Source organism: Puma concolor, chromosome A2 (genome assembly GCF_028749965.1).
Source record: "Puma concolor isolate L17-30 chromosome A2, mPumCon1.1.hap2, whole genome shotgun sequence".
Classification (NCBI taxonomy): Eukaryota; Metazoa; Chordata; class Mammalia; order Carnivora; family Felidae; genus Puma; species Puma concolor.
In genome coordinates this window covers 69,373,483-69,394,638 of record NC_141668.1, presented here as the reverse complement: position 1 = coordinate 69,394,638, position 21,156 = coordinate 69,373,483, and the positions used below count along the sequence as shown (strand labels likewise).

The 21,156-nt window shown below is 38.0% G+C and overlaps 1 protein-coding gene and 1 long non-coding RNA gene across 2 annotated transcripts in view; one reads left to right on the top strand and one right to left on the bottom strand.

The window, feature by feature from the left end:
- LOC147583254 (uncharacterized) overlaps positions 1-2,886 on the top strand; it is a 30,041-nt gene extending 27,155 nt beyond the window's left edge. The window contains exons 2-3 of the long non-coding RNA XR_015246909.1: positions 1,531-1,890; positions 2,724-2,886. This is a non-coding gene — a long non-coding RNA (uncharacterized LOC147583254). The remainder of the gene's footprint in view (positions 1-1,530; positions 1,891-2,723) is intronic.
- ASNS (asparagine synthetase (glutamine-hydrolyzing)) overlaps positions 1-8,860 on the bottom strand; it is a 53,112-nt gene extending 44,252 nt beyond the window's left edge. Inside the window, exon 1 of the mRNA XM_025929526.2 lies at positions 8,821-8,860. The gene's annotated coding sequence lies outside the window, so the exon portion shown is untranslated. The remainder of the gene's footprint in view (positions 1-8,820) is intronic.
- Between the last annotated feature and the right edge of the window lie 12,296 nt (positions 8,861-21,156).

Genomic DNA, 21,156 nt, shown 5'->3' with positions numbered 1-21,156 from the left:
AAATTTAGCACAATGGCCACCTTACTTTCCTCTGGCAACGCAATTCATTCCCATCTTAAACCCTTTGCCCTTGCTGTTCCCTCTCTCTGGAGTGTTTTTTCTCAGGATCTTCCCATTCCTCCTGTTATTCTCATCTCAGCTACTATGTCATCTCCTTGGTGAGGCCTTTGATAACCTTGTCAGTCGAAGTAACTCTTCTTCCCTCCTACAGTCAATTTCCATCTCTTAGCCTTTGCAGGTCTACGGCTATGTGAATTATCTTCCCAGACCAGTAGGTACCAATTCCCGGATTCTCCATTTCTCCTGGACACAGTAACACTCTGGCAGCCAGCCCACTTAAGCCCTCCCAAAATAACCTTCTGATGCATCAAAGAATGGTATAAAAGCCATGTCTAGTAGGAGCCCAGGCAATCAGAGTGGGAAACCCTGGCTGTCTTCCTTCCCAGTGTCTATATTGGAGACTAATATGCTTTTCTCCCAGCAAACCTGAGGAAGCCACAGTTGTGTCACGTCCAGGATGGGTATTCAAGCCAAACAGGTAAAGGCCTAGTCATGACAGCCTTCTGTCTCTGGCACTCTTGCTAACCAGCCACTCACTCCAAGTTTAGAACTATGGTGTTGACCAAATGTCTCCCCAGCTTGATTCTCAGAGTAAGCTCTCTGGGCAGAGAAGCCATACTGTATAGTAGAGAGGATGCAGGGTTAAATAAGCTACATTAACCCTCTTCTGTAAAATAGCTACACTGATGGGTTTTGTTGAGAATTTGAAAATAATGTATATAACACACAAAATGCAGTCCCCAGAATCAGATAGAAGTTTGATAAATGGCCATTACTATAACCAAATAAGATTTACTATTTACCCTTTGAATGTATACGTTTCAGTGGCGGATCAGTCTTTGTATCTAGATCTCAAAGACCTGGAGACACCCTAGCTTCCCTCCATCCCACTTCGGACTTGAGACAACTTCAGACCAGACACTTTCCTGCTCTCCAGAGAGGTCACCCACTGTTCTGCCTCATAGAACTGTATGTGGATGAGGGATATAAAAAGAAGGGCAGTTACTAAGAAGATTATAAAACAAAACTTGTAAAAATATTTCTATCATCCCTTACCAAGGTAATTGGTAAATTTTAGGTAATGGACCTACAACTTGGAAGTGAAGGAAAAAAATTCTTTATTCTCTTGGGGTCACAGTTCTGGCTAAGGATGAATAGGACTTGAAAACCATAAAACAGCAGATTCTGGAATCTTAGTCCACAGACAGTGAGTTCATAGCTCTGCAGAGAAACCCAGATATGGGTATGTTTCACATTTTCCCTGATGACACATATGGGTATTTAAAGTATAAATCGCTACAGATCTATTCTCAGAACATTTAGGAGTAAGGGCTTGGAAAGCACCTGAAAAATGACAGCAGTTGCTCAAGAGGATAGATTTTGCACACTCTCTCCTTTTTGTTTCCATACATTTCATTACAACACTGTTTATAAGCTACATTTAGAGAATATTATAATTGTTGTTTATAGAAAAAACAAAGCCTTCTGAAAGTACACCAGCTAGCAAGAGAGATGGTGCCTGGACGGAAATGGCGAGGGAGAGGTGATGGATACAGACAAAGAAATGGCATCCCAAGGGAGCCTTCAATCCTGCTACCATGGCCTCCAGCTCTGCCCAGTTGGAGACCACAGCCAAGCATTCATCCTGGTACCTGTTGAGGAAGTGCCATGGGGTGTGGATTCTGCAAGGGCAAGTGTGTTCCTCATTGACACAGGCACTGAGAAGTCTGGATGAGGCGGAATTTAGGGATGACTACTCACTGCTTCTCCTTCTGGAACTCCCATCTCATTTAAGCTGCCTACTAAGCAAAATCAACGTTTTCTATTAAGGTGAGGATATGGAAAAATTAGAACCCTCAGACATTGGTGGGAGTGTGAAATGGTTTAGCCCCTGTGGAAAACATTTTGGCAGTTCCTCAAAAAGTTAAAAAGGAGTTACCACGTGACCCAGGAATACACCCAAAAGAATTTGAAAACATGTACTCAAAGTAGTACGTATACAAGAACGTTGGTAGCAACACTTGATAACAGCCAGAAGGTGGAAACAGATCAAAAGTCCTTCAGTGGATGAATGAACAAACAAAACTGGGGTATACACATACAATAGAATGTATGTATGTAAATACAAATTTAGGCATAAAAAGAAATGAAGTACTAATACATGTTACAACATAAACGAACTTCAAAAACATGCTAAGTGAACAAAGCCAGACACAAAGGTCACATATTTATAATTCCTTTTATAGGAAATATTCTAAATAGGTAAATCCATAGAGACAGAACACATGCAGACTGATGATTTTCAGGGAATGGGTAATGCAGAGAATGGGGAGAAACCAATTAAAGATAAAGGGTAAGGGGTTTTACTTTGGAATGATGTAAGTATTTTAGAACTAGATAGGAATGGTGGTTGCAATGCAAATACTGTGAAGAAAAAAACTTTTAATTTTAAAAAACAAATGGAAGTCCACATCACCGTAATGGCTGTGGGGAAGAAACAGGATGAAAATACAAAACCTTATAGCAAGTATGAATTGCAAGATGTTTGATTAATTTGGCTATTATAAATATAATGACAATTTGTAAAGAATCAATATTTAGTTTACAAACAAAACTGTTAACTTTTCTGTAGAGTTAAAATGCAATTTAAAATGTTTTTTCAGGTTTCTGGACAAAATTGTACTCACTCTCTCACCTCTGAATCCTGTATTTGACAAAACAAGAGGTTACCAAACCCAGAAGATGGCTCAGTAAGGATGGGAAACATGTTGGGGGAGAGGGATATTTTTATGTCTATTTTACAAGGATAAAAACAACTGCCATTCGAGAGAAGTTATGTGATTTTCAAAGTACCCATAACCAGAAAAAGTTCACTAAAAATGTCAACTTTGGTTTTTCCAAATCTGGAATCCATTCTCCTACCACAAGAATTTTCTAAAATGGTAGAAGACTAGTATTTTACCTATAACACTACTAACCTAGAAGAACTGACTAAAGACAGAATGGATTTAACTAGGATGAAAAAATAAATATCCTCTCTTTTAAACATTAAATATAAAACAAAAGGAAATCATATATGCCTATCTTTTCCAGAGTGAACTCCATTCACAATTTAGAGATCCATTATACAGGCTGGGAGAGTTTATCCAACTTTTTATTTTTTTTTAATATTTATGTATGTATGTATGTATGTATGTATGTATTTATTTATTTTAAATATATGAAATTTATTGTCAAATTGGTTTCCATACAACACCCAGTGCTCATCCCAAAAGATGCCCTCTTCAATACCCATCACCCACCCTCCCCTCCCTCCCACACCCCCATCAGCCCTGAGCCAAAGAAGATCCAGAATAAAATCCTCCCCTTCCAAGATAAGGCCTGGGCCAGTCGTCATCTCTCAGATTTACCCTATAGGAGATGTATACTCTTGGCCTATATGAACGCATCTTGGCTTATCCCAGAAAGTATTATAGTAGTTAAGACGTTTTAAGATGTTGATATAGTTTGCAAATAAGTCTACTAGATCAATGCTTCTTAGCCATTCCAGTTTATGGATTACTTTTCTAACATTACAAAATTATGTGGATGCTTTCCAGGCACACATCATAGTAACTATTCTCTTGGTAATCATTACTGACAATATATATGAAAGAATGACTTTAGAAACACTTCAAAGTAAATTCCTATCTTATTGATCACAAAGTTACACAACTGTTATCGGAGATTATTCAGTCTGCAAACAAAACTACAAGAGCATTAACTCTGAGAGTCCACGGCCTACTGATTAGAAAACACTAAACTAGATTCCCAACTTAGGTCTGAGCCTCTGGACCCTGGGTCACATTATGGCTTTCACGGGCCCTGAACAATTTTGCCTTTGTGAATCCTTTCTCTATAAAAAATGTTAAAATTTATATTTTATAATTGAAATTTTATACAGAAAAATATATTAATATTATATGTTAAAATATTTTCTTTGACCTAAATGTTCATTTTTTCTTTCTTATTTTAAAAGAAATAAAAACATGTTCATTGTGGGTCCTCAACACTTTCCCTAATAGAGAAGCCAGCAATGCCCAGGTGTAAGCACTTCAGGGTGGTGTATATACCAAGTACTCACTAATTATTCAGTTGTTTGTTCATCAATAACTCAAATGATAGTGCTATTTTTCTCCTATCTTCAATCTGTGGTCTAAAAGGACTTCTTTGCAGTATTTGAAATGCAAGTTTGAGACAGCAAAATTCTCTCATTCATTCCCATCCTGTCATATGTCTCCCACGATTCCTTAGGTGTACTGCTTCCAAACCATAATTCAACAGGATAAAAAACAGGATGAAAAATTCAAGAAGAGAATTTCCAACTTTCAGATAGAGTATTATATGGCCATGCTCATTTGCAGTCCTTTGAGACCAGCTAGTGCTATACCCTTTGGTCTAATGTGTATCTTATATAAATCCACAGAGGAATTCTTGACATAGGGCATCGATATATGCATTTTTGACTTAAGAAAAGTGTCTCTAGAAGTAGGGGAAGGAGGGCTGGAATGTGAACCGCTAAGAAGCAGGAGACCAATGAGGAGCAGAAGAGGATGATGCAGCTGTGGAGATGTCCAGGGCAAGCTCAGCAGGACATGGTACAAACCGAGCAGAAGGTGAGGTGGTGGTGGGGAGGGGGAGGAATCAGCCTGGGATGGTGCCCGAGCACCAGTTAGCCATTTATAACCATGCGGCTTCAAATTCACCCCAAGCCTGCTCTGGGAAATGGACCTGGGCCCTTTAAGTATTTTTCCTTTGCCGATTGGCACAATGTTAAGCTTTGTCAGTAGAGGGCACAGGAGGAAAGGATTTTGTTTCCCTGTTCTGATGAAATGTGTGTGTGTGTTCATATGTGTCTTTTCCCAGCACCTGCTCCTGTGTCATGCACAGCTTCCCCATGGCTGGTGGCCAGCAGCCAGCAGCTTCCCCAGTTATCCCCTTCAGAAGGTTTGGCAGAATGCCTCTGGTGAGACACCTCGCTGTCAACAGCTCTCCTTGGCACATTAGAGGGCTGATTTCTGGCAAGTTCCACCAGCACTGCACCACAGTGATTTCTCTGCCATCCAGTGAACTGGCCATGCCCAGTTCCACATAGTCTGGGTCTCACGCTAAAAGGGGTGGGGACTTCTTTCTGCACTCTGTGTCAGCCCTGGGGACAGTGGCTGCTTCTTATATTTGCTATAGCAATTCTTTTTTCTTCTTCCAAGACTATCTTTTGATACTTCTATTCCTTTTTCTAGTTAATAGTTTTTATATTAAACCTACCCATCCCTGTGTTGTTTCTCTTTCCTGATTGGGCCCAAACTAATATACTTGGTTTTTAAATTTGTAAGGATTGTGATATTAATAAATGGGAAAAGAAGGAAAAGAAGAAGTTTAGAAGGAAAATAATTTGCTCTCTTTTGTACAGATTTAAGTAAGGCTTGTGACAGACATTCAGGACATAGTCAAGAACAGCGTTTTACATTATTTGGTGCTTTTCCAAAATACATAAGTCCTAACACCACCCACTGAGATGTCTGAGATGGAGTACTAGCTTAGGGCACAGACACCTGTATTTTTTTTTAATTTCCACAGATGATTCTTATTTGCAATTACAGTACTTGGCTGTATAGAATGATGATTAAGAAAACAGTTTTGTAGTTAGATTAATCTGGATTTAAATCTCAGCTTCCCTTTTATTAGCAGTGACTGAACAATGATGAGCCTCTTCTGCAAAATGTGGCTAGTACTATTTAGCTATTTAAATTGTAACGATTAAATTAGATGACATTTAATTAGCAGGGTTTTGAGCATATTATAATATTTTAGTAAATGGCAGGAGTGATTATTCTTCTGATATTCTGAATCTGCTTTACTTTTTTATTTTTTTTTTTTTAATTTTTTTTTTCAACGTTTTTTATTTATTTTTGGGACAGAGAGAGGCAGAGCATGAACAGGGGAGGGGCAGAGAGAGAGGGAGACACAGAATCGGAAACAGGCTCCAGGCTCCGAGCCACCAGCCCAGAGCCTGACGCCGGGCTGGAACTCACGGACCGCGAGATCGTGACCTGGCTGAAGTCGGACGCTTAACCGACCGCGCCACCCAGGCGCCCCTGCTTTACTTTTTTAAAGTAGGCTCCACGCCCAATGTGGGGCTTGAACTCACAACCCTGAGATTTAGAGTTGCATGCTCCATTGACTGAGCCAGCCAGGCGCCCCATGAATCTGCTTTATTTTTTTTCTACATTCCACTTACTACCTACACCTAATATACCATACATTTTTGTTCTTATTCTACAACTCACCTCTCTGGAAAGTAAACTCCAAGAAGGTGGGAAATTTGTTCTAATCATAGTTGCTTCCTAAACCAATGTAGGTACCCAACAAATATTATTTGTGTCAATAAATGATGTAAACCTGATCAGGAACATCTTATTCAGGGACTATAATCAGCTGCCCTGAAAGAGCAAGAGGGAAGTGAATTTAAAACATAGCCTGTATTTCCAGAAGCTGGTTCTTTGAAAGAATGAACAAAACTCATACACCCCTAGCCAGATAAAAAAGAAAAAGGAAAAGACCCCAATAAATAAAATCAAGAATGAAAGAGGGGAGATCACAACCAACATAGCAGAAATAAAAATAATAAGAGAATATTATGAGCAATTATATGTCAAGAAAATGGGCAATCTGGAAGAAATGGACAAATTCCTAGAAACATATAAACTACTAAAACTGAAACAGGAAGAAACAGAATATTTGAACAGACCCATAATCAGTAAAGAAATTGAATTAGTAATCAAAAATCTCCCAAAAAACAAGAGTCCAGGGCCAGATGGCTTTCTAGGGGAATTCTACCAAACATTTAAGGAAAAGTTAACACCTATTCTCTTGAAGCTGTTCCAAAAAATAGAAATGAAAGGAAAACTTCTTTCTATGAAGCCAGCATTACCTTGATTCCAAAACCAGACAAAGACCCAACTAAAAAGGAGAACCATAGCCGAATTTCCCTGATGAAATGGATGCAAAAATCCTCAAGATATTAGCCAACTGGATCTAACAATACATTAAAAAAATTATTCACCATGACAAAGCAGGATTTATACCTGGGATGCAGGGCTGGTTCAATATCCACAAAATAATCAATGTGATTCATCACATCAATAAAAGAAAGGACAAGAACCATATGATCCTCTCAATAGATGCAGAGAAAGCATTTGACAAAATACAGCATCCATTCTTGATAAAAACCCTTAAAAAAGTAGGGACAGAAGGATCATACCTTGAGATCATAAAAGCCATATATGAAAGACCCAATGTTAATATCTTCCTCAATGGGGAAAAACTGAGACCTTTCCCCCCTAAGGTCAGGAACAAGACAGGGATGTCCACTCTTGTCACTGTTACTCAACATAGTATTGGCAGTCTTAGCCTCAATAATCAGACAACAGAAAGAAATAAAAGGCATCCAAATCAGTCAGGAGGAGGTCAAACTTTCACTCTTCATAGATGACATGATACTCTATATGGAAAACCCAAAAGATTCCACCAAAAACTGCTAGAATTGATCCATGAATTCAGCAAAGTGGCAGGATATAAATCAATGCACAGAAATTGGTTGCATTCCTATACACCAACAATGAAGCAACAGAAAGAGAAATCAAAGAATCAATCCCATTTACAATTATACCAAAAACCATAAAATACCTAGGAATAAATCTAACCAAAGAGGTGAAAAATCTATACACTGAAAACTATAGAAAGCTTAGGAAAGAAATTGAAGAAGACACACACAAACAATGGAAAAATATTCCATGCTCCTGGATTGGAAGAACAAATATTGCTAAAATGTCAACACTACCTAAAACAATCTACATATTCAATGCAATCCCTATCAAAATAACACTAGCATTCCTCCCAGAGCTAGAACAAACAATCCTAAAATTTGTATGGAACCAGAAAAGACTCTGAATAGCCAAAGCAATCTTGAAAAAGAAAACCCAAACAGGAGGATCAAAATCCCAGACTTCAAGCTGTATTACAAAGCTGTCATCATCAACCGGTATGGTACTGGCACAAGAACAGACACTCAGATCAATGGAACAGAATAGAGGACCCATAAATGAACCCACAAACGTATGGCCAACTAATTTTGACAAAGCAAGAAAGAATACGTGATGGAATACAGTCTCTTCAAGTGGTGCTGGGAAAACTGGACAGCAACATGCAGAAAAGTGAGTATCTGGACCACTTTCTTACACCATATACAAAAATAAACTCAGAATGGATGAAGCACCTAAATGTGAGACAGGAAGCCATCAAAATCCTCGAGGAGAAAGCAAGCAAAAACCTCTCTGACCTTGGCTGCAGCAACTTGTTACACAACATGTCTCTGGAGGCAAGGGAAACAAATGCAAAAATGAACTATTCGGACCTCATCAAAATAAAAAGCTTCTGCATAGAGAAAGAAACAATCAGCAAAACAAAAAGGCAACAACTGGAATGGGAGAAGATATTTGCAAATGACATATCAGATAAAGGGTTAGTCCAAAATCTATAAAGAACTTATCAAACTCAACACCCAAAAAACAAATAAACCAGTGAAGAAATAGGCAAAAGACATGAATACACACTTCTCCGAAGACTACATCCAGATGGCCAACCGACACATGAATAAATGCTCCACATCACTCATCATCAGGGAAATACAAATCAAAACCACCATGAGATATCACCTCATACCTGTCAGAATGGCTAACATTAACGACTCAAGCAACAACAGATGTTGGCGAAGATGCGGAGAAACAGGATCTCTTGCACTGCTGGTGGGAATGCAAGCTGGTGCAGCCACTCTGGAAAACAGTACAGAGGTTCCTCAAAAAAATTAAAGATAGAGCTACCCTATGACCCAGCAATTACACTACTAGGTTTTTATCCAAGGGATACAGGTATGCTGTTTTGAAGGGGCACATGCACCCCAGTGTTTATAGCAGCATTATCAACACTAGCCAAAGTATGGTAAGAGCCCAGATGTCCATCAATGGATGAATGGATAAAGATGTAGTATATGTGTATATACTACATACACACACACACACACACACACACACACACACACACAATGGAGTATTATTCGGCAATCAAAAAGAATGAAATCTTGCCATTTGCAACTATGTGGACTGAGCTAGAGGGTATTATGCTAAGCGAAATTAGTCAGAGAAAGACAAATATCCTATGAAGGGGATATTTGTCTTCAAATATTCATATGAGGACTTCATTCATTCATATGAGGACTTTAAGAGACAAAATAGATGAACATAAGGGAAGGGAAGCAAAAATAATATAAAAATAGGGAAGGGACAAAAACTTAAGAGACTCTTAAATATGGAGAACATACAGAGGGTTACTGGAGGGATTGTGGGAGGGGGAGGGGCTAAATGGGTAAGGGGCATTAAGGAATCTACTCCTGAAATCATTGTTGCACTATATGCTAACTATATGTAAAATAAAAAAATAAAAATAAAAATTAATTAAAAAAATAATAAAGTCCTGTATAGCTCCCCCCTCCCCCCGCCACCAAGAAAACATAGCCTGTATTTGAAAAGTAGGAGGAAGATTAGCAAAGACATTGTAGGGAAAAAAGAAATTCTGTACCCTTTTAGTTTCTTTTAATAAGATCTGTGAATTAAACTGATAAAGGATGGATTAACAGAAGAAAGGGCATACAAATTCTGTCTGATGTTGATTTTTACACTTACACAGAGGCCTTCATAAAAAATGAGTGAAGACCCAAAGAAACATTTAGACCTGAGCTCTCATATTCCATTTCAACAAAGGGTGATAAATTCTATAGACCTAACTATGTGGGGGACACTAATGGAAGATAAGGATTACTTAGTAAAGGTTTGTTTATTCAGACTCTACCTACAGTGGTAAAGTCTATTCTTCTCTCCTTGATATGAAAGAGGGAGACATCTTCATTAAGGGATATTTCTGCTCTGTTTTTAGGCAGGTAGAAGAAAGGTAAAAAGCTCTCTGATCTCTGCTCTTTCTCAATCATCTTCAGCTCAAAATAATCATTATGCCAAAGTGGCATATTCTGATCCTCTTCAACATGAAAGGAGGACAAGTCAGAGAGGCAAGAAGAAAATCAGGAGAGGGTAGAGCAATAAGCCAAAGAAATAACATGATAGAACAACCAGGGGGCTGGTTACCATCTTTAAGGAGTATTGGGAGTAAAAGTTGACCCGTGGATTTGGCAATAAGGAAGTCACTGATGACCTGACCTGCTGTAGTAGAGGCAATACCTCTGAAATCCTGGAGCTCAGAATGCCTGATTAGTAAAATCACAGTGTAATTCTAACAAGCACAACACTGTCAAAACTAAGTGAGAAGAAAAGATATCACTCTAGTATATAAAGGAAGATGAAATGGTGAACATGCAAACTATGAATCTGCTCAAAGAAACAAAATTTATTTGTACAGCATAATCCTAGGCTTCTGAGGACTCTGAGTTACCAACTCAGGTGTCCAAACCCTCTGAATATCAATGCTCTAAAAATAGTTACCTCTATGTGTGATCAGTTGAAACCATTAACGATTAAAATACCAAGTTCTTTTTTTTTTTAAGGTTTATTTATTTTTGAGACACAGAGAGACAGAACATGAACTGGGGAGGGTCAGAGAGAGAGAGAGGGAGACACAGAATCGGAAACAGGCTCCAGGCTCTGAGCTGTCAGCACAAAGCCTGACACGGGGCTTGAACTCACGAACTGCGAGATCATGACCTGAGCTGAAGTCGGATGCTTAACCGACTGAGCCACCCAGGCGCCCCTAAAATAACAAGTTCTTAAGTCATCAAGCTCATTGCTTAAAATGCAATGTCACAACTTTATATAATTTGTCTTCTTGTGTACTTTTACAACTGGGAAAGAATTCTTGTCCGAAAGAGTAGAAATATTTTTTACTTTTAAAAGTGTATGTTTGATTCTGTTTTAACTCAGGCCATTATGAGTTTGATCACCATGAGTCTATCTATCTAGATCTTACCACTTCTGGGAATGTTGGAAAACTTCACTTGTGGGTGGAAAAGCTGAGGTTCAAAGCCCAGCCTGACATGACTGGAAAATAAAATATTCCCATGAGATTATCTAATGGTGAGGCTGTCCACCTGCCTAGTCACCTCCCCTATATTTTGTCATTCCCTTTAAACAGGAAAAGACAATAAAACATATTATAGCAGTGATACAGACTGAGGAAGTAAACACAGCATGCAAATGCTTTTCTTCCTCAAAGTTCACTGGGCAAGAACTGGAAAAACACAGATGATAGCCTACTGTGAGGTTATAGTCAAAGTCAGGCTTAGAGGACGGACCATGTGAAAAGTGAGAGTTGCTCGTTAAAGGCAGAGGTGACAATGCAACAAGAACCTTCAGGGAGGGGAGATGAAGAAATAAGGTGGCAGTTATAATGCAGTATCCAGGACAAGGGGTTGATCTCTAAGAAGATGGCCTGTTCTTTCAGAATAGGAAAGAAGAGGTAAGAATGGGTACAGTTATAAGTAAGCCTAGAGAAGAGTAAAAGAGAAGTTGGAAGAGCTTGTACTTCAAAGACTCCATTTTTTTCCCTAAGAAATATGCTAACAGTGAGAGGGTTGAGGGAGGGGCTTACAAATTTTGGAAAGGCTGGAAATGATTCATTTTTAGTGGTGCAAATACTTGCCAGCCTGGATCAGAAGTGAAGAAAGCAGGTAACTGGTTAATACAGATTAGTTTGGTCCAAAGTATAGCAAAGATAGAAGGATAAAAAGCTAAGGGAAATAAGACTTTTGGCGAAAGAGTCATTAATATGATGGAATGTAGATTTGGGGCTGAGAAGGGAAATATGTTAACCATAAAGAGATTTGCAGAGAAGGAGAATATGGAGGGGCAGAAAAAAGTAGACAAATTTAAAAACTAGCAATATTAGGGGTGATAAGGCAATAAATGTATATAAAAATGGAAGATGATGGTGGAAGCATGGATTATAACATTAAAGGGATCCATGGAGCCAATGCTAGGGTCTCATATCAGTGAGTCAATCAAACTTCCCAGAAGATGGGGCAGTAGGAGGAACTCAAGTTCACCTCTTTCCCTGGTTATTCCTAGACAACACTGATATCATTGTAAATAACCCAGAGAATGACCCGAACACTGGCACTACAGACTGCCCACAGCTAAATGTAGAGAAGAGGCAGAGACACTATCAGGAAACAAACTGACCTACAAGAGTATCTTTGGAAGGTACAGTACGGATGTGGAGAAGGGAGAGGAATAGATCCCACACCAGGCATTCCAAGCATGGGGGATCTGCATGGGGAAGAGGAGTCCCCATAATATCTGGCTTTGAAAACCAAAGGGGCTTAACTTCCTGAGTTCTTACAATAAGTGCGGTTTAAAACCTGGAACTTTAAAAATCAGCAGGCTCAGTTCTGGGAGAGCCTGAAGGTGACAGAAAATTGAGTCCCAGCCCTTAAAGAGACAGCATAACAAACAGCCCCACTGAGATACAGAGTAGAAGTAGCAGTTTGAAAAACATCTGGGTATATGGGAAAAGAAAACAGTTACATACAAAGGAAACCCCATAGGGCAATCAGCTGATTTTTCAGCAGAAACTCTGCATACCAGAGGGAGTGGCATAATATAATCAGAGTGATGAAAGGGAAAATCTGCAACCAAGAATACTCTAACCAGTAAGGCTATCATTCAGAATAGAAAAAGAGTTAAAGACTCTCCAGACAAACAAAAGTTAAAAAAACTCATCACCATGAAGCCAGACATACAAGAAATGTTAAAGGGTACTCTTTGAATGGAAAGAAAAAAACATAAGCAGGAATAAGAAAATAGGAAGCACAAAAGCAGAAAAACTAAGTATATCTATAAAACTCAGTGAACAGGGGTGCCTGGGTGGCTCAGTCAGTTAAGTATCTGACTTTGGCTCAGATTATCATTTCACAATTTGGAAATTTGAGCCCTGCGTTGGGTTCTACACTGACAGCTTGGAGCCTCAACCCTGTTTTGGATTCTCTGTCTCTCTCTCTTTCTGACCCTCCCCACTTGTGCTCTCTCTCTCTCTGTCTCCCAAAAATAAAATAAACATTAAAAAAAAGTCAGTGAAGGGGTGCCTAGATGGCTCAGTCGGTTAAGCATCCAGCTCTTGCTTTCAGCTCAGGTCATGATCGCACGGTTTCATAAGTTCGAGCCCCGCATCCAGTTCTGCTCTCACTGCATGGACCCTGCTTGGGATTCTCCGTCTTCATCTCTCTCTGCCCCTCACCCATGCATGCGGTCTCTCTCAAAATAAATAAACTTTAAAAAATTATTAAAATCAGTGAAGAGATTCATGAAATAAGAGGATCTAAAGTATGATATCATATACCTAAAATACAAGTACAAGAGGAGTAAAAATTTAGTGCTTTTAGATTGGGTTCAAACTTAAGTGATCATCAACTTAATATAGACTCTTATATGCATAAAATTTATGTATACACCTAATGATAGTCACAAATAAAAAGCCAGTAATAGATATGCAAAAAATAATGAGAAAGGAATCCTAATATATCAGTAAAGAATGCCAGCAAACTGTGGGAGAAGAGAGCAACAAAGAAAAAGAGAAGAACTACAAAAACAGTAACAAGTAATTAAATAGCACTAAGTATATACCGATCAATAATTAATTTGAATATACATGGACTAAAAGCTCCAATCAATTGGGGTACCAGGGGTGACTCAATTAAGGGTCTGACTCTTGGTTTTGGCTCAGATCATGATCTCACAGTTCCTGGGTTTGAGCCCCATATTAGAGAGAATCTCTCTCTCCCTCCCTTTCCCCCCCTCTCTGCCCCTACCCTATGCATGCTCTCCCTCTCTCTCTCTCTCTCAAAATAAATACAAATAAGCTTATTTAAAAAAAGACACACAGTGACTGAATACATTTAAAAAGCAAGGGGTGCCTGGGTGACTCAGTCAAATTTCCAATTCTTGATTTCAGCTCAGGTCATAATTTCATGGTCTGGAGATCAAGCCCCAAGTCCATTCCCAGCATCAAACCTGCGTAAGATTCTTTCTCTCCCTTATTTTCAGAAAAAGAAAAAAAAAAAAAGTAAGACCTGTCCATATGCTGCATACAAGAGACTCATTTCAGACCTAGAGACACATGCAGATTGAAAGTGGAGAGATGGAGAAGGATTTATCATGCAAATGGATGTGAAAAGAAAGCCAGAGTAGCAATACCTATATCAGACAAAATAGACTTAAAAACAAAGACTGTAACAAGAAGCAAGGACAGTACATAATGCACCCAACATGAAAGCACCAAAAACATAAAGCAGCTAAGAATAAACATAAAGGAAATAGTCAACAATAACACAGTAATCTAGGGGACTTTAACACCCCAGTTACATCAATGAGTATCTCATCCAAACAGAAAATTGATATGGAAACAGTGGCTTTGAATGACCAGATGTTCATTGGACCAGATGGACCTAACAGATATATTCACAACATTCCATCCTAAAACAGCAAAATACACATTATTCTCAAGTACACATGGAACATTCTCCAGAATGGATCATATATTAGGCCACAAATCAAGTCTTAATACATGAAAAAAGATAAAAAAGGTCATACCATGCATCTTTTTCTGACTACAGTGCTATGAAACCAGAAATCAATCACAAAAAAAATCTGGAAAGAACGCAACTAAATGGAAGTTCAGTATCATGCTACTAAACAAGGAATGGGTCAATCAACAAATCAAGGAGAAAATAAAAAATTGCTTAGAGACAGTGAAAATGATAACACAACAGTCCAAAATCTTTGGGACGCAGCAAAAGCTGTTCTAAAAGGGAAGTTTATAGCAATACAGGCCTACCTCAAGAAGCAAGAAAAGTCTCAAATATACAATCTTACACCTAAAGGAGTTAGAAAAAGAACAACAAACTAAACCCCAAATAGTATAAAAAAGGAAATATTAAAAATTAGAGCAAATATAAATGAAATAAAAACTGAAAGAACAGTAGCACAAATCAATGACACCAGGAGCTAATTCCGTGAAACAGATCAACAAAATTGATAAACCTTTAGCTAGACTCCTAAAGAAAGAGGATGCCAATAAAATCAGGAAAAAAAATAAAAGAGAAGAAATAACAACTGGCAAGACAGAAATACAAAGAATTATAAGAGAATATTATGAAAAATTATATGCTAACAAATTGAACAACCTAGAAGAATGGGTGAATTCCTAGAAACCTATAACCTCCCAAAATTGAATCAGGAAGAAATAGAAAATTTGAACAGACCAAGTATCAGCAATGATGATGTATTAGTAATCAAAAAATTCCCAAGAAACAAAATTCCAGGACCAGGTGGCTTCACAGGTAAATTCTACCAAACATTTAAAGAGAGTTAATACCTATTATTCTCAAATTATTCCAAAAAATAAGAGAGTAAGGCAAATTTCCAAATTCATTCCATGAAGCCTGCATTACCCTGACACCAAAACTAGATAAAGACATTACACAAAAAGGGAACTACAGGCCAGTATCTCTGATGAACATAGATATAAAAATACTATCAAACTGAATCCAACAATGCATTAAAAAAATTATTCGTGACAATAAAGTGGAATTTATTCCTGGGATACAAGGATTCAATATTCGCAAATCAATCAACACGACACATCATATCAATAAGAGAAAGGATTAAAACCATGTGATCATATAAACAGATGTAGAAAAAGCATTTGACAAAGTACAACATCCATTCATGATAAAAACCTCAACAAAGTAGGTGTAGAGGGAATGTACCTTAACATAATAAAGCGCTTATATGAAAAACCCGCAGCTAATATATTCCATAGAGAAGAACTGAGAGCTTTCCCCCTAATATCAGTAACAAGGATGTCCTTGCTTACCACTTTTATTCAACACAGTACTGGAAGTTCTAGCCACAGAAATCAGACAACAAAAAGAAATAAAAGGCATCCAAATTGCTAAAGAAGAAGTAAGATTTCCACTACTTGCAGATGACATGATACTCTATACAGAGAACCCTAAAGACTCCACCAAGAAACTGCTGGAACTGATGAATGAATTCAGTAAGGTCATAGGATACAAAACCAATGTACAGAAATCCATTGCCTTTCCAGACACTAATAATGAAGCAACAGGAATAGAAATTAAGAAAATGATCCCATTTATAATTGCATTAAAAATTATAAAACACCTAGGAATAAGCTTAACAAAGGAGATGAAAGACCTATAGTTTGTAAACTATAAAACACTGACGAAAGAAATTGAAGATGACACAAATGGTTATCCCATGCTCACAGATTGGAAGAACAAATATCATTAAAATGCCCATTCTGCCGAAAGCAATCCATAAATTTAAGGCAATCCCTATCAAACTACCAACAGCAGTTTTCACAGAACTGAAACAAATAATCCTAAAATTTGTTTTGAACCACCAAAGACTCCATGTAGCCAAAACAATCTGGAAGAAGAAGAATAAAACTGGAGGTATTCCAATTCCAGATTTTCAATTATACTACAAAATTGTAGTAATCAAAACTGTATGGTACTGGCACAAATATAGACACATATCAGTAAAATAGAATAGAAATCCCAGAAACAAAACCCCTAATTGTATGGTCAATTAGTCTTCAACAAAAGAAGCAAGAATATTTAATGGGAAAGACATCTCTCCAACAAAGGGTGTTGGGAAAACTGGACAGCAACATGCAAAAGAAAGAAACTGGACCACTTTCTTACACCATACACAAAAATAAACTCAAAATGGATTAAACACTTAAATGTGCAACCTGAAACCATAAAAATCCTAGAAGAGAGCACAAGCAGTAATTTTTCTGACATAGGCTGTAGCATCATCTTTTTTTATATATGTCTCCTGAGGCAGGGGAAGCAAAAGCAGAAGTATACCTTTGGGACTGCATCAAAATAAAAACCTTCTGCACAGCGAAGGAAACCATCAACAAAACAAAAAGGCAACCTACTTAATGGGAGAAGATAGTTGCCAATGACATAGCTAAAAAGGTCTAGTATCCAAAATATATATAAAGAAGTATACAACCCAACACCAAAACAAAAACAAAAACAAAAACCACAAATAATCTGATTAAAAGTGGGCAGAAGACATGAGCAGATATTTCTCCAAAGAAGACATCCAGATGGCCAACATAAACTTGAAAAGATACTAAACATCACTCATCATCAGGGAAATGTAAATTAAAACTATCATACGATATCACCTCACACCTGTCAGAATGGCTAAAATCAGAAACACGAGAAACAACAAGTGTTGGTAAGTATATGGAGAAAAAAGAATCCTTGTGCATTGTTGGTAGAAATGCAAACTGGTGCAGCCATTATGGAAGACAATATGGAGGTTACTCAAAAAATTAAAAATAAAACTATGCTACAATCCATTAATTACACTACTGGTATTCATCCCCAAAATAAAAAAAAAAAAACAATTCAAAAGGATATAATGCACCCTTAAGTTTATTACAACATTATTTACAATAGCCAAATTATGGAAGCAGCCCAAGCATCCATCAATAGATGAATGAATAAAGTGTGGTGTACACACACACACACACACACACACACACACACACACACACACACTGATATATTAGCCATTAAAAGAATGAGATCTTGACGTTTACAATGACATGGATAGAGCTATAGAGTGTAATGCTAAGCAAAATAAGTCAGTCAGAGAAAGACAAGTGGCATATAATTTCACTCATATGTGGAATTTAAGAAAGAAAACAAATGAACAAATGGGAAAAAAAGAGACAAACCAAGAAATAGACTCTTCACGTTAGAGAACAAACTGGTGGTTACCAGAGGGGAGGTGGGTGGGGGGATGTGTGGAATAGGTGAAGGGGATTAAGTACTCTTATGTACACTTGATAAGTACACTTATCATGATGAGCATTGCATAATGTATAGAATTGTTGATTTAGTATACTGTGAACCTGAAACTAAGATTGTATGTTAACTATACTGGAATTAAAAAAAAAAAAAAAAAAAAAAAACCTCATGAAAATAAATAAGCTACAGACTGGGAAAAAGTAATGATGGAAATGGGCATGTTAAGCTAGTTATGTGAGTCAGGCTCTCAGAAAAGACCTGCAGTTCTGAATCACTGAGGAATTTTGGCTGCTAGTTTCTCACTTCCCCCAGAGAAGAAGGAGGGACTGCCTTTTTCTACCATTTAGTAATTGCCTAGCTTAATCTTCTGCAAATGTCAGTATCTTTTGTATTTGTTTCTATCTCTTTTGAGGATACTCATTCATTCAACAACTACTTATTCAGACCCCACCATGTGTCCAGAACTGTTCTGAGCCTTGGGGACACAATGAACGTAACACATGAAAAGCTCTGCCCACTAGAGCCAACATGTTAATGAGGAGATTATCACCTATTCTGGTAGTAATTCCCCTTATCTCACCACCAGCCCCTCTTGGTTGTTAACTGTTTGACGCATTATTTGCCTTCTTTTCCTCTGACCAAATTAAACACAGTATCTGGAAAAGATTTGTTCCTTAAACATTTGTTGAACTGATGAATAACTCCAAAGGAACAGCTATAACAGTAGAGCATTTCCAGTATGCACACAATGGGTTGAGTGGAGCTTTCTCTTTTGTCTCCAGGCAAAATTAATACCTCCCTTCCTCTGTAGTCTCAAACTTTTATTTCAGCTGCTATCCCAGCCCAACTGTAGCAAGATTTGATTTAGTTAATACCTTTGCCTCCACCCCATTAGGAGTATCTTCTAATAGAGAAACGAATTGAAGTACCACTGTATTCACCAGCACTAAGAAGACTTAAACTTATTCAGTTAACGTCAATGTTGACTTTTCATTATATTTAATTGCTAGATAACCTCTCTACCCATTGAATACAAACTACAGCTAGGAAATTAGGGAAGACCCTGGGCTCAAGCCCCAGTCACATAGGTGACTTAGGATGTGACCATAAGAAACTTGCATTCCCTCCTGAGATTTCCGTATTTGCCAAACTTTGAGTCCTAATTAATACACTGTTAAGATTCCTTCTAGCCCAAGAATTCTAAGCACTGAATAGGTGTGAGCTAGTAAAATATGGCATTCTTAAGTGGAAAAATACTACTTGTTAATCTTAAAAAGACCAAATTTATATAAACCCCATATTGTCTCTTTTTAAGTATTTTATTCCTTTTAAAAACTATTTTTAGTGAGGGACTTGAGGTTCAAAGATACAACCTATCCAAAATCAAAGGGTTGCTCACTGTTTATCCAACATTTGAACCCAAATCTATTTGATTCCAAGCCCAACGTATCATCCATGTAGTATGAGACTGACTTACATAGATGGTTTCACTAGGATAAAAACTGGTTTCGTCATCCCTTTTTTACTACAGGACATAATAGAAGAACAAATTGTCATGTATTAACAGTATTAAATTATCACTAAAATATTATCACTAAATATTTTTTTTTCCTGAGTCCTGCTCCATTCACTTACTGGAAGTTATAGGTGCTAGAGACATTTTAAAATTCTTTAAATTTTGCTATTGAAAATGAACTCAGTTCCTACTAATGAAGGGCACTTGACCTGGCATTACCTCCTTCCCCACCTAATGCCTCCACATACTCACACACAAATCCAAATTATTATGCAAAATGATGTGTCTTTGGCCTCAGGATTTGCTGCCATGGAATAATGGTAGCTGAGGAAGTTCTCTAAGCTCTGAAACCAAAAGAAGTTTTTTTCTCTTGGGGTGCTTGCCTTAGGAGTTGACACAGAAGTCTGGCTACTCTGAAACGATCAATGCTAGACAGATTTCATGTAGAGGACACATCAAGATAGAACTGCCCAAGAAACCCCGGATATGGTTGCCCTACCTATTTGAGTCTTCCTAGCATCAACTGCCAGATATGTGAGTAAATGAACCTTCAGAGGATTTCAGCCCCAGCCTTCAAGCTGCCCCAGACAACATCACATAGAGCAAGCATGCGCACTGCACACATTGCATATTTGTGAGCAAAACAGATATTAAACTAGTAAATTTCAGGATGATTTGTTATGCAGCCATGCTAATTACAGCAATACTTGTGCCTCTGAACAGACCCTGCTGCACTGTATCTAATAAACTTTTTTTCTAGAGTCTAAGTGCCTGAGGCACCTACATTACAAAGATATTCCCAGGCATCCAAAGTTCTGCCGCTCTTATCTTGACTCCTGATCTCCTTTGGGACCCACTGATCCTTAGTGCAGCTATCACCCAGCCACACTCACTCCAGCATTTCTCCTACTTTGTCTATTTCAGAACTCATTACCACAACATGTACATGAAAGATATTGTCTATCCTTAAGTTCTAACCAACCACCCAATCTTCACTGTTCAACCTCAATGTCTATTCCAGTTTTGGAGGGCAGTTCAAATATGCTCTTATCAAATCACATAATAGTCCAGACAGATTCTCTACTGGTATACCTCCAAAATCAAATATCACTGGTTCATCTACTCAGGTTCCATGGACTCTCCAGAGAAAAACATTGCTGTGTCCAATGTAGACCTCCCTGCTTCCACCAATGCTGGTGACTACCTGATTCATCCTCTACGAATCCTTCAGGTCCCCATTACTCCTAGACCTGTTGTCATTCAGCCAGTTTAGAGACAAAACCTCTCACGTCTCTACTTGCCTTCACCTCTAAAATTTTAGAAAAAGCAATCTATACAGGTATCTGCTTCATCATTCCTTTTTTACTGCTGAAAGTGGTACTTAGTTCAAAGGGTACAGCTAAGTAGAGAGGTGAGGTCTAGGCAAGGCTGACTGGACAGCCACCCAAACATGGCCTCAGGGAATGTGTTATTTCTTAAAGATATCACAATCTGAAATTTGGATCTTTGGTTATGCATCCAAAAATCACATTTTTCCAGAACAGAGTTGATATGATCCATAAGAAGGCTCGTGGTAGTCAAAATAACTCTGGTAAGTAAACTGGAATTCCAGTATCATAATTTACAG